The following is a 15037-nucleotide window of genomic DNA, read 5'->3' as shown; positions in this document are numbered from 1 at the left end:
AACTATAGGGTGGTGTCAGACCCAGATCAATGCAATGAATAACTGATTGTTGTAAATACAGAGTTTAACCCATGTGTAAACCAAACACTGAATTTACTCAATTAGAAATAAGAAAAGGTTACCAAGAGCATCAGGTTTACTTCAATTAATAACTTATGTAATTTGTAGAGTGATACTTTGGGAATTTTTGTTATGCAGGATGGTATCCTCTGAGCCCTATTCCAAGCTTAGCCTTCTAAAACAAGTTAAATTTTTGGATCATCTCTGGCAGGAGCAGGATGGGAGTAGTGCATCCATTGGGCTCTACTTGTCCTCTCGGCAGCTTTCAATACCATCAACCACAGTACCCTTCTGGATTGGCTCCGGGGATTGGGAGTGGGCGGTACAGTATTGTGCTGGTTATCTTCCTTCCTCAGGGCTGATACCAGTCGGTGTTGAAGTGAGAGATCCAGCCCTCTGCCTCTACAGTGTGGGGTGCCACAGGGTTCAGTGCTCTCCCCACTCCTGTTTAACATCTACATGAAACCACTGGGGGAGATCATCCATAGCCATGGAATGAGGTATTATCAATATGTTGATAATACTCAATTATATTTTTCCTACCCTGGTGTATTTAGATGTCCTGTCCCAGTGCCTGGAAGCTGTAGGGGTCTGGATGGGAAACAAGCTTCAACTGAACTATGGCAAGACTGAGAGGCTTTGGATCTTAGGCCCTTCAGAATCTGGAACTTCACCATCTTTGGAATTGGATGGGGTGGCACTGCCCAGACAGACCTGCTTTGCAATTTGGGGATCCTTCTGGACTCACAATTCCTGTTTGAGAAGCAGGTGGCAGTCATGGCCAGGAGGGCCTTTGTGCAACTTTGTGTAATGTACCAGTTGGCCCTGTTCCTGGATCGTGAGGCTTTGCTCACAGTTACTCATATGGACTATTGTACTATTGTAATGCACTCTACATGGGCCTGCCCTTGAAGAATATCTGGAAGCTGGTGCAAAATGTGGCACCACAGGCAGTTATGTGTTCCCCTAATAGGATACACGTTACACCTCTGCTTCATGAGCTGCATTGGTTGGCTTCCAGGTCCAATGCAAAGTTCTGGTTTTGACCTTTAAAGCCCTACATGGCATGGGGCCAGGTTATCTGAGGGACCACTTCTTCCCAATTACCTCTACCCATCCCATCAGGTCTGGCAGGAAAAGCATGCTGTGGGTCCCACATGTGAAAGAGTTCCATCTGATGGGACCTAGGAGATGAGCCTTTTCTGCTGTGGCACCCACCCTCTGGAACATCATCCCCCCTGAGGTAAGGTTAGCCCCACCACTCATGGCCTTCCAGAAAGCCCTTAAAACATGGTTTTCTCAGCAAGCCTGGGGATTCCCTAGTAATAGGAAGCCATCGTGTTGGCTGTATTATGTGTAATATTCTCCTACTTGTGGTCTTGTTTTTATCTATGTTCATTCTTTTAATTCTTTTTAATTGGTTTTGTAGTATGTTTTAATAGGAGGTTTTATTGTATGCCACCCAGAGTTACTTTGTGAGAGACAGGTGGCTCTATAAATTTGACAAAAAACAAACAAACAGATAAAAATCTAATTCTAAATTTAGTTAGGCATTATAAGAAATTTTAAGCATCCTATTTCTTCAATTTATGTGGTACTCATGAGAAGTGCTGTAAGGAACTAGAAAATTTATTGTAGTATGACCATAGGAAATGAAGGAACTGGATTTTTGTACTGTGAAAAGCAACAAATCTCTAATAAAAATAATTATTCTAATATGAAATATGTGCCAGTTCTGAATTTAAATATTTTGCAGAGCAACTTAAACAAAAAATATTACCCATACCATGACAACAGAACTAAAAGAATCAGTACTATTTGACCACTTTGTTTGATTACATTATTGAATAATATATATTATAAGGTTGAAATCTAGTTCTGATTTAAAGACCAAAAATATAATGAAGTTAAAAGGATTCAAGAGACTTCTATGTAGAGTTAACTGTAACAGGAAAACTTCCTTGACTAAAGCAAGAGACATGGCTTTCAGTAACTAAAGCTAGATCTAAACATCTTGATGATGCAGTCTTTTTCATTAATTCCATTTACATATAGTACAATATTTTTGTCACTTAAAATAATATCTCTGTTCTTATTTCAGTTTCACTTGTATAAAAAACATCTTATACATCTTATCATATGGAGCCAATCAAATGGTTAATTTGAATGAGTTTATTGCCACTGGGGGTGGGGGTGGGTTTTTTTTTTTTTTGTATTTGGGTTTTAATTCTGTAAGCTGCCTGGAGTCACCGTGTGCGAGTTGGGCAGCCATATAAATTTGTTTAATAAACAAATAAATCTTACAGAAAAAGCCATATTGATAAACAGTTGTGCCATTTGCTTTCCTTTTCTACAAATTCATTAGTACCCATAATGATGTTTTGCCTCCTCTGAATACTGAAGAAAGATGCAATCAGGCTAATTGTTAGCAAATGTTTACTAGCCCTAAAATTCCATGATTCTGACAGAAAGATACATGGAGTTTTGACTGCATGAAGATAGACTGACCATTTATGCTCATGTGACAAGACATAACTTAATTAAAGTAAATTGGCAACATTTGTATTGGTGATAGATTTGGAGACAATTAGATGCAAATATAATATTTACATGCTTAACCTGTTGAAGTTAGACCAAGAATTAGCTGGCAGTAATGATAAACTAACTAAGGAATAATCCTGTATTGCTGGCTGAAAATTTTGAGAATACCCTTGCAGAACTCTTTTGATATGCTGACAGAGCCATAGTAACATTAATAAGACACTAAACTAAACTGAGATGGACTCATGAACAAGAATATAAAGCAAAGTTATTCTGTATTCCAGAGTTATTCAATCCATGGCCAGGTCATCCAGTCAAAGTACAACATCACAACAATGACTGGTGCAATCCTTGGTGATTTCCATGGGAGGATTGGAATGAGTTCTGCAATGACATGGAGAATTCCTTCATTAGTGGGTCATTCACATTATTTGTAAGAACACAGAGTATGATGTAATGCAGCTTCTAGGTGCAGAAAAGGTCCATCAAACAAACAAACAAAGAAAAATAGTAACTGGATCATAACTCAGATTAAGTGGATCACATAAAATAATAGAAAACTGTTTTTTCTTAACTAGCTAATTTCTTCGCTAGCAATGTAGTGGAAATACTAATTATTGCAATTCACCAGGAGCTCCTGTACATATGGTACTAATTTATTAACCACTTTCTGACCTATACTGCTAGCTATTTGAGCACTCTTATTTGTATCAGGTTCATAAATGTATGTTTTGGTAGCAAGTAGAACTGGAATGTTATGACAAACATTGTTGGTTTATACTGCATATTCTGTCATCTTCTACTGATGGCACTGTGAATATGAAACATTGTAGAAGAGTCTTGGATTTGGGGCTTAATGATGCAAAAATCAGTTTTGCTAAGTAATGTGAATGATTCTAACCCATTTTAAAATTTAAAAAATCCGGCACGTTAAGGTGGTTTGTAAGCCTGTGGGATGCCACTGATACTAGATATCACATGGCAATAAGGAACACAAATAATTTATCTATTATTAAAATAGTTTAAATATTGTCCTTTTTCACCCTGTATATATCTTTCTTACACAAAATGAACAGAATAAGTTTTTGGTTATAGATGTGTATTTGGTACAAATACATAAGTTTAACCAACATTTATTGAAATCATATTGGCATCTAATACAATTTTCTCAGTTATTCCATAGTGGTAAATATAGACTTACCTTTTTTTGCCATAGTAACTAATGAAGGGAAGGAGCAGTGTACTAATTCATATCCTTCACTCTTGAAATCTATCTGTACCATGAAGTCGTGTAAAACTGGCAAAGAAGTGTTATAATTTCTTTATAACACTAGGATGTATTTGATCCTATTCCCAAATTATGGATTACATTTATGGAAGATTATTTGATAAAGGATTTTGATTATGTGAAAGATAATATTATTAGCCAAATTGACAGAAATGCAATACTTCCTATTTATAGGCCAGGGAAGCAAGCAATGTTGTGCTACATGATTAGCACAGTAGATAATGTTTTTGATCAAACAACTTGCAGTTCAGTTAATGCAGCCTACAGCACAGTCAGCAAAAGAAGCTGATGGACCAGTAGCATTTTATAAAAATTTAACTGGCAAATGGTATTGAGCTGAGTTATTGCAATTAGCTGTTGGATATATTAAGCATGCAAGTGGATTATATAGTATACCTAGAAATCCCTTAATTATGTAGCTGATTTACCAAAGTACAACTCATCTCATACTGTATTTTTAAAATACTAAAATGACTAAAGGCTGATTTAAATTTCAAGTGACTTCCATGATGATACAAAATTCATTGATTTCAGTTCAGTATATATTGGTATAATAATTTCCCACAGTCCCCTTATGAATTGGAAGGGAAATAAAAGTGAGTTTTATCTATAGGATTTGACCAGTGCACCAAAATGAGATAATGAGACTTTCCTCTTGAGCCTTTGTTGTATCAACACAACATTTTGCTGAGATAGTGATATGCTATCATTGACTAACAAAATTCATTGTCCTCTGTTGGGGTGATGGCAGCATGGAAGATACTTTTAGGATGTTAATTAGTTTATGAATAGCCAATGTCATGTATTTCCTGGCCTCCCAGTTACTCTCCCTTGGAAAATGGGAAGGAGGAGGGAAAATGCAATAACATTTACATACAGTGGCTCGGTAGCAGTTTAAATAAAAATATATGTACTTTTCTAGAATAGAAAAGATCTCCATAAGACTGTTTAAAAAGTGGGCTGGAATGAAATAAAAGTAACATTGTGATCAAGAAGAACATTAAGTTTGGCAAGATGTTCTGTTACCAGTTTAAACTTTAAGTGGGATAAGGGCTAATAGTGGTCAATTTTTAAAAGAAGAATGCTGTCTGAAAGTTCATTTGGCTGTCCTATGGTCAGGTGCATATTGGGATAGCTTTCATAATACACAGAGCAGTCATTAATTTATCTATATCAAAGCTGGTCAGATTAATTTTCTGCATAATTAGAGGGTTTTAAATTATACAGGCCTGGGACTTCTGTGATAGGATAAGATTTATTTATTTATTTATTTATTCAATTTATATAGCCGCCTATGTGGTAAGGTGAAAATATAGGTCAACCAATTTTTGCTCTTCCTAGCCTATCTGCTAGATTAATACTGTCACTGTTTTTGCATTTCCACAAGTTGCCAGTTGAGTCTGTATATAAATCATTAATCATTCCCAGCAGTGCTGTCTAGAGCGTTCATACCAGGATGATCATGTCCAGACCCACTTTTTAAAAATCAAGCTCTTGATAGATTCATGTAGTTCTCCTGTTCTACCATAACTTAGCTAGTAACTGTCTATTTTTTTTAATTTTTGTTTATTTATATATTATATTTTAAAGCACCCAATAAGATTTCTGAGAAGATTACTAAATTAACTGATTACATAGATAATAGAACACAGTAAAAATAGTAGATATGCAACTGAAACAACCATATATTGCTTTCCTGTTTATAATTTCTTGCCATTACTTTATTATTTTCCTCTTGTTAAAATGTAAGTAGAGACATGCCAATCTTATTACCTGGGACCATTTTGTCTGGAACACCACAAACTTGTCAACAGAAACACCTAGATTGGAACTCTCTGATAGCTAGTCTCATTATCTGCAATTCTGATTTGAACAAGTAGCCACATTGTTTTGTTAAGCTGGACACAATACGTTTTATGATTCTTGGCTCTATGGGATTACAGATTACTTCTGTAAATAATACGTTATCACTCCCCAGTATATCAAGTACCATAAAAAGTTCTAATATAGCAAGTATTAATAAAGATGATTTCAAATTGACAGAAAAAAATGCATGGTGACATATAGGTTACAAGATGAATATTTATTTATTTATGATTTTTATATATCACTGAATTCTGGAGGCCCCTGGACTACAAACTTAAAATATCAGATAAAATCAGCCCATGCCAACAGAACCTAGTGTCTTTCTCCTTGACTGTTAAAAGCTATGTGAAAAAGTTAGATTTTCAGGGTCCTCCATAAGAAGTATGTTCTAAAACATAGAGGCATATACTGAGAAGCAGTGTGTAATTTTGTTCCTCCCCCTCTGATCTCATTTGGGAATGTGACTCTTAACAGCTCCTTCTGGCTGAATGTAGGATAGGATAATGATGATGATGCTAATAATAATAATTTATTAAATGTGCATGCTGCCCAACTCCCAGTGACTTTGGGCAGTTCACAATTGTTAGAAATGTTTAAGAACAGAAGACAATACAAAAATCACAAAAACAGCACAAGACCAGAGAAGAATGATGGCAACGAAAACAAACCTGGAGGGGAACAAAAAAGAAGAGGGGGGTGGGAGTCATCATCACCAAAGGCCTGGGAGAAGAGCCAGGTCTTTAAGGCTCTTTGAAATACCAGTAGGGTGGGAGCTGTTCAGATAGCAGTTGTACAGGGAATAGGTGGTCCCACTCACCACTCACCTATTCCAGGTGACTTTTAAAGAGTTTTATAAGTTATATCAACACTTTGAATTGTACTCAGAAGCCTATTGGATGCCAATATTGTGCTAGCAACACTGTGTTATATAGCACTGGTTGTTCTCATCAGCCAACAGACAAGCTGCTGCATTTATATCAACTGCAGGTTCAAGGAATATTCCAAGGCAGCCCTATGTAAAGTGTATTGCAATAGTTTGAGGGGTGAGTAAATGGTAGCTGATGCCAAAGCATCATGCCCTAGGAAGAGCTGGAAATGCTGCAACAGGTGCATCAGCCAAACCTGGCAAAGACTCCCCTAGTCATGGCCTGGACCTGCCTATATTCACACCAATGACTGTAAAACTAGGAGGACCCCCAAGTCATAGACCTGCTTCTTCAGGGTACTGCTTACCCCTCAATAATTATCATTGGAACAGGTAAAGTGATAGGAGGTTTCTGGATGAACAGCACATCCTTCTTGCAGAGATTCATTCAAAGCTTGTTTCTTCCCATCCAGCCCCTAATAGTCTTCAGACAATTGGTCAGAACTTCTACCACATCCACAGCCTGGTCCACTATGGTAACTGTGATAATTGGGTATCATCAGCATACTGAAGATAATGTATTCCAACTGATGACCTCACTCAATGGTTCCATATAGATGTTAAAAATGAGGGGGGAAGGAGGGGAAAGAGACATTAGGACTCCACAAGACCCTAAAATGGGCAGCTTCTGAAGTTATATTTCCTTCTTTGTTACCATCAACTCATTTTTCCCACTTAAGAAGGAGTGGATCCACTGCAAAACAAATTCCAACCCTCAACGTTGGTCCAAGAGCATAACATGGTCAATGCTACTGAAAGCCAATGACAGTTCTAAAAAGACCTGAAAAAGTGCATTCCCCACATCCAGATTCCAGTGCCAAACTCTTAATAGCAGAAAATAATATTCTCACAAAGTCCTCTATTATCAGATCTATTGAAAGGTAAAATGGTTTAGGTTACAGAAATCTTGAGACCTGAATACTTTCACTTTAGGATCCAATGTGTCTCTTAGATTCATTACAGTCTGGACTTTCTAATTCTCCTTGGTAAAAACTGTTGATAAACAGAGTAAGCAGCTAATTTTTCCTACAGTGGAGGAATGTATGGATGATCGAAGTTAGTAATGTTAAGAGTAATGTAAACTCTTATATATTTTCTTAGGTTATGAGTAGCCCATAACATCTGTCCCTTGCCTAGGTCTGAGTCCCAATTAAAATTTCTTTTTAGTAATGTTTTAATTTAAGGTTTTATGTGTTTATATATTTTATGTTCTAATGTTTGTTGTGAATCGCCCAGAGTTCCCCCATTGGGAAGAGATGGGCGGTTGTAGATTTAATAAATAAATAAAATAAAATAAAATAAAATAGGTCCAGAGATCTACTTTCTCTAGACCATTTGAGAGTGAGAACTCCACCACTCTGTCATCACTCTCCCGTAAGGTTAGCAGTGGTCAGAATTGACCAGGTCCAAAGTGGAAGATCTTTTCAGGAGGATGGACACCACCACCTCCTTCAAGGCAGAAGGCATCACCCCCTTCCTTAAAGAGTCACTGACTATCTGAAGGAACAAGATGGAGCATGAGTCAAGCCTGCAAATAAGGGAGTTCATAGCCAAGATCACTCTATCTACTTCCCTGGAATCAGCAAGCTAAATGAATACCAGGTACCTCAAGATGCTGCTCCAGTCACCCCTTCTGACTCTGCCCATACAGAGTCCAGAGAATCTGAATGATTTTATCTGAAATATTTCCCCCTGATCTCACATTAGCCCTTGGCAAATTTTCCTGATTTCCAGCCCCCAAAAGAGTGTGTCATCTGAAATAGGAATGCAAGGGCACAGTCTGTGGATGGTGATAGGATGAAAAGTAAGTATGTCTGCCACCCTTTTACCATGGTGTAGGCTCAGATATGAATTCTTACCTATGTTGTTGCTGGAGTTTCTCTGTGAACCAAAGAACTTCACAGGATCAGCAGGCAGAGAGAGGCCAGGGGATGATATTGTTGAGTACTCTATTTGAGATGTGGTCACAACAACATTTTCCTCTTAAAGTATTCTTTAAAAAAGAGGCAATCTCTTCAAGCTGTCTACATGATGTACTGTAAGAAGGCAACAGAACTATTAACACTGGGTTATTTAATACAGCTGTGCTTACTTCAAAAGTGATTTGAAAGAAGTGTTTTGGCTTTTGTGTGACTATACCAACTCTCTACTATTCATTAAAACAAACTGAAAAAAGTTGCACCATACATCAACTGCTTAAAGCAACAGCATCCTGTTTCAGGGGAAGGCCTGTGAAAAGTTGGGCTGCTGTAATGGAGTCTGAGGAACTTCTTCCAAATAATTCCAAAGTGTGCACAGCCCTATAATTTAGTTTGCACCCTGTGCTTCCTCTTTTTAAAACAGATTTATTCTTGGACTTGAAATTATCAGGAATCTATAGACCATGTAGATCTACAGGAAAATTAGCAGTTTAAAAACTAGATTACATTAAGAAGAGTCTGAAAGCTACTGGTTTTGTTCTTTACATTTTAAGAAAGAGATTTGTCAAATCTTTCGTCTGTTACACTTTTTCTGTGTTGCAAAGTTTAGTATATGCCACAACTTAATAATGTACATGTGATTCCCCAAGTAAAGTCTGAACTTTAGAGGGCTTTAGATTTCCTTTTAATTAATTCAGTTCTACAACTACTGATTCAGCTTTGCAGCGTACATTAAATGTTCTCTTGCTCTTCTCTCTATGGGAAAAAAAGAAAGACAAGTTTTTTCTTCAATAAGCAGTTATGATCCAAAATGGGAGAAAAGGGCTGATATTACAGTTTTCCATATAAAAAAAGAAAGAGTAATTTTAGGGCAATGAAATTAAAATAGTCATACATAGAACTAATTTTCCCCCTTTGAAGCCATTTCCTGTGTATTAGACTTATCCATTCAAAGTCAAAACCATGGAAATGTTGACAAAGTAAATAGAAACATGATAAACAATTATTGAATTATATCTTAATTTGCCATATTTTTCAAAGCATTTTGCCCTGGTTATCTATGAAAATGCCTAGTAACACATGCCCTATATAGAGGTTAACTAGCCAGTGCAGTAGTCAGCTGCCTCAAATGTGAAAATTTGCTTGTCAATGTTGTTAAATTGTAATATTTAGCATTGCCACAAAATGTATAATACACAGGGTTCAATGAATGTTTTAATCAGTGAAGGACAAGACATATTAGTGTCTATTAATTAGAAATACAGTACAGAAATACAGTATATCTTGCCTTTGGTACCAGTGTATACCCATTTACACCTTGGAATATCAGTGATTGAGATACTAAAACAAACTATTCACTCAAGAGTTGTCCAGAAGACTTCTGCTGAATAAGGTACGTTTTTGGCCTGATCCAGAATGATAAATAAAGGAGTTATTAATCAAGGGCAATGGTTTGACAATCAGATATTTATAGCATATAGTTTGATTCAAATCTATTTCTGTTGTACTTGGAAAAAATGTGCAGCTCATCTGGATAGAAAGCAATAATATATATACAAATACACAGGCCAAGAAATGCTACTTCGATTTTGCTGTCTTGATGAAGAAAGCAGACATTACTGGACAATTTAGAAACAATATAGGGTCATAGGGAGTTAACTCTCTAAGGAAAGGGGATTCTTTCTGCTCAATTCATGTTCAAATCAGTGGGACTTAACATGATCCTGCTGTGGCTAGCCAAACTAGCACAATCAATCTTTGGCATTTATTTTTGATTTGTGTAAATTTGGTACATTAACCTGGGGTGCCTTTGATGATGTCCTTCCTCATGGTAGCAAAGGAGGAACACCGTAGAAACATTTGTGCTCCCCTGCCTGGCACTTGGTGTTATTTGCCAAATCAATGCCAGACATTTTAAAAAGGCCAGACCTAAAACAATTGCCTTGAGGGCTATCAAAGACATGCTCAGAAACACAAAGGAGCACTTTACATTGAAATGTGACAAATCTTACTAGAAAATGAAGATAACTTACGGAAAAGTTGGGTCAGAAGAAACTGCATGCAAAATTGGCACTGGAAATTCGTATTATTTACAAAATGCAGCTTCTTTTGGTTTCTGAAGGCAAAAACAAAAAATGTCACTGCAAACATGAAAACCTTGCAATGTCACTGGAACCTGAGTGGAATTGCTGATTCTCCTTCTTTCTTTCTCTACATTAACTGTATCACAGGCTCGAAGCCAGACCTTATTTCTGAGCAAGGGAAAAAGAGACCTTTTTGTTGCTGTTTTCCCCACAGTGTTACCAGTCATGGTTGTCATGGTAACCAGCGTCCGTTCTTTCAGCATAAATTACTGGATCTCCGGAAGGAATTACTGTACTGTTGGTCTGCTATTTTTAAGAACCTCTGTTATGGGACCCAAAGTATTAAAAGTTTATTTTCATTATTTATTAAGCAGAGGAGAAATTAAAATGGATCGTTCCTAACGTCGGAGGTTTCCAGTGATTTTAAAATTTGTTTTGTGACAGCTGCATAGCAACAATATTTTTATATGCAGAACAGATAAACATTACAGCCATCAGCAATATTGGTATGCCTGTTAGAAATGAAAACTGAATTCTAAGTGGGACAAGTCGAAACACTGTAAAAAAAGTGTTAATAACATTAGTGGTTTTTCAGGGAATGTTGTTAGGTTTATAATACTTTTCTGTTTTCATTAGGCCAAGGAATTTTCTAACAGCACTCAATGGAATTAAGAAGGTTGTATTCCCATAACTATATATCTTCCGTGGCCCTCCAGATATTACTGAACCTTCTAGCATCCTTTATTATTGGCCATGCTGGCTGACATCGCTGGGAATTGTAGTTCATCAACATGTGTGGAAGTATGCAGATTCCATATCCCTAGGCCAGGGTTTCCCTACTGCAACAGTATTTTTTCAGCAGCAGTACAATCTCCTTGTGCAGGATCCAAAATGCATTAGGAAAGACTAATGTTAGCAAGAAGAGTTGCTGTTATTGCTCTTAAGTTCTTGGCTCAGTTCCAGCTAAAAAAGCAGAATTCAAAGACTTTTGAATAACTTCAGTGGCGTATAACTACAAACTAGTTCTCCTCCACAGTGCATTTGAAGTATTTTCTTCACAGTCTAGATGGTGAAAAGAGAACTCCATTTCAATATTTGTAAGCCACCTAGAGTCACTTATGCAGTGAAATGGGCAGCGTATAAATTTGATAAATAAATATTTGTGTGAAGACATTCTGTAGTCTTATTCTGGAAATGGGTGTGAGTATCTTAGTGAGTATAAAACCAATATAACTATATTACTGAGTATAAAACTAAGAGCCAGTTTGGTCTAGTGGTTAAGGCACCAGGCTAGAAAGCAGGAGACAGTGAGTTCTAGTCCTGCCTTAGGCATGAAAGCCAGCTGGGTGACTTTGGGCCAGTCACTCTCTCTCAGCCCAAGACACCTCATAGGGTTGTTATTGTAGGGAAATAGGAGAAAGAAGGAGTATTAGGTATGTTTGCTGCCTTGAGTTATTTATAAAAATAATAAAGGCAGGATAAAAAAAAATCTGTTTATTGAAGGCAATTGATCCATCTGGGCATACCAATCATTGGCTGAAAGTTAGCATTCAGGTTTGTATTGGGCTCTCAGAGAGTTTCTTATTCAAAAGACAATCTGACATTATCCAAAGCATTATGAATTCAATGTAGTATGAAGCTTCCATTAGTGAATCAGAAGTGTTCTAGAACCTTCCTGATATGGCTGTCTGCAAGTATCACACCTCTTGTTTGCTGGTCAGCTGACTGACAGGCTGAAGGAGTCATATTTGTTATAAGGAAAGAGGGAAACTGTAAGTGAAGGTGCTTAAATACCATGGTTTTCCTTACTTTTGAGTTTTAGAATAACATGTTAGTAGTTGCAGCTTCCACTAGTAACAGTACTATTTTAATCTTGATTGAGAATTCACCAATTCTTTGTCTTGATTTCCCATTTCCAATTTTCCCAAGCAGTGATATATTTTCAACATTATTTTCTTTATATCTTCTCCCTTCCCTATTAGGACTGTAGTCTTTTGGAATTGCAAGCTCAATCCCTTAAAGTTGGCACTAATATTTGAAACAGCATGCAACTGAATAGAAAGGACACTTTGTGTATTACATGAGGAGGAAACCTGCTATGTATATGCTGTTTGGGATACATTGCATGGGGAAAACAATACAATCACAATTACAGTGGAGACTTGTGGGAGGCAATAAAGGCTTAGCTCAAGGTAGCTGTGTCTCAGACCTGCAGCTTAAAAATTCATTGGTTCTTCTTCCTTTTGCGTCTGCTTTTCAATTTGTCCTTGACTACTGTATAGGTGGTAACTCTGGGTAGCAGAGTTTTAAATGAAAGCTTTTTAATGTTACAATAAATATGCAAATTCTAGATAAAGCTGTTAGTCACTTGTGACTGGCCAATAATGGCATTATATCCATGTCTGTTTTAATGCTTGCCTGTGTCTACATCAAAGTAGCATATCAGTTTTTTTTTCCTTCTTGGATTATTGTGAATGAATAACTTTTCTTTCTGCATGGCCAAACAGTGAAAAATTATCAGCTTGACTGACTTATGCCATTGCTCATCATAATCTGATTTTTAAACACAACTGATAAGAGTTTGGGAAGAAACTATGCTTTACAGAAGATTGATAAATAAGCTGATAACTGTTTTTCATCTTTTTCTCTTCAGCATCTTAGATAAAAATAATATGGTATTATTCATACCAAATAGCCCTCAGGTAAAAACAGTAGAAGTGTGTTGTAAAGTCTGATTCATTCAGAGGTGAGGAACCTGCAGGCCTCCAGAAATAACTGTAATTCCTAGTGGATCCAGACAGTGTGGGAAGTCCTGAAGGATGCCAGGACTTGTAACTTAGCAATTTTTGAAGCCCCATAAATTCCATATTAGAATTAAGTGGAACTGTGCTGATTTTAACTTATGTAAAAATGGTTAAGTGTTCAACTTAAAATTCATTCTGCATTTATTGAATTACCAAATTTCTAACATAGTTTACAATATTTATAAAAAATGAGTAGTGCAATGAATATGTGGTTGGACATATGGCAGAATATTACCATTCCTTTTCTTGATGCTCTACATTGTATGGCATCGTCAACTGACACTCTCTAGATTTGTTGATATTGCAATTCTCAGAATGTGCAGCTTAAAGTTCTGAATTCTAGCAGATACAGTCCCAATGCATTTGGAGCATGCCAGACTGGAGCTAGAGCTATACAGAGCTGTGGAATCCACATTAATTAAATGGCAATTATGTCATATTTACTTACCCTACAAAGCATACCTACTTCTCAAAGTATTAAGGACATGATGTTTGCAATGTGTTAATGTCACATTGAAGGACATGATGTTTAGCACTTCAGAAGAATATTTATTAAAGAATATGAGCATAGGAAATTTCCATGTATTGAGTCATACCATTGGTTTATCTAGCTTGGCATTGTTTATATGGCAATAGCACTCTACAGTTTGAGTCAACAGATTTTCCCAGCCATACACAGAAATTGCCAACACTGAACTCAAAGACCATTTTCAGGCACAGGAAATGCCTTATAACTGTTGTAAATAAGATGAAATGAGACAGTATAAAAAATAGATATTTAGCTTAATTTGTGATTCAGTGAATCTAGACCAGATTCATTTAGCACATGCCCAGTCTTGCAACAAGATGTTGCCTTAGTTATCTAGCACAGAATTGTAGATAAAGGAGGAAAATAATATTAATTAAGTGGCTGTTCTATTGTGGTAAGAATCCCATCCAGATTTGTTGTATCTAGCCTTAAGCCACATACAGTAAAATCATCTGTGAAAGCTAGGCATGTCATCTCTTGTATGAATCTAGGAATACATGGAAAACATGTATATTCATGGACATGTGTGCAGAAATATTGTCATAAAAATGATCATTTATGTCCATTTTTGTAGGAAAAATGTGTTTGGGTCCAGTTGTGTGAAATTCAAATGGCATGGGTACAAAATGGAAATTGAATTGTTTTCAAAGCACTGATATCTTCAAATCCCATTTGATTTTTAGAAGGAAAGCATCTGATTGTGTGATACTCTGAAGGCAGAGCTAGAATTATCCTTGACTTTGTCCTGTCAAATGTTAAATCAAACAGGAAGCATGGAGGGTTTCTCTTTCTTATTTCTGGCAAGCATTTTCCTTGCTTCCTATATAGTGGAAATGGGCAATAAATAGCAGGGTATCTTGTGGCGTCCTTCCAGGCCTCCCAGCTACCGGTGTTGGCAAGGGAATGGCTCTCCTTTTCTTCCTCCCTGTTTGTAGAGTGTTGCTCTTTCCTGGGCTGGAGAGAAGGTCTGTCATTATCAGGGAGAGAGTCAAACCACAGAGCCTGGCTTCTGCTGAACTCC

Source organism: Python bivittatus, unplaced genomic scaffold (assembly GCF_059951505.1).
Source record: "Python bivittatus isolate LINGU-HERP-01145 unplaced genomic scaffold, Pbiv_v1 ctg000070_np1212, whole genome shotgun sequence".
NCBI lineage: Eukaryota > Metazoa > Chordata > Lepidosauria > Squamata > Pythonidae > Python > Python bivittatus.
This window is presented reverse-complemented; position numbering follows the sequence as displayed.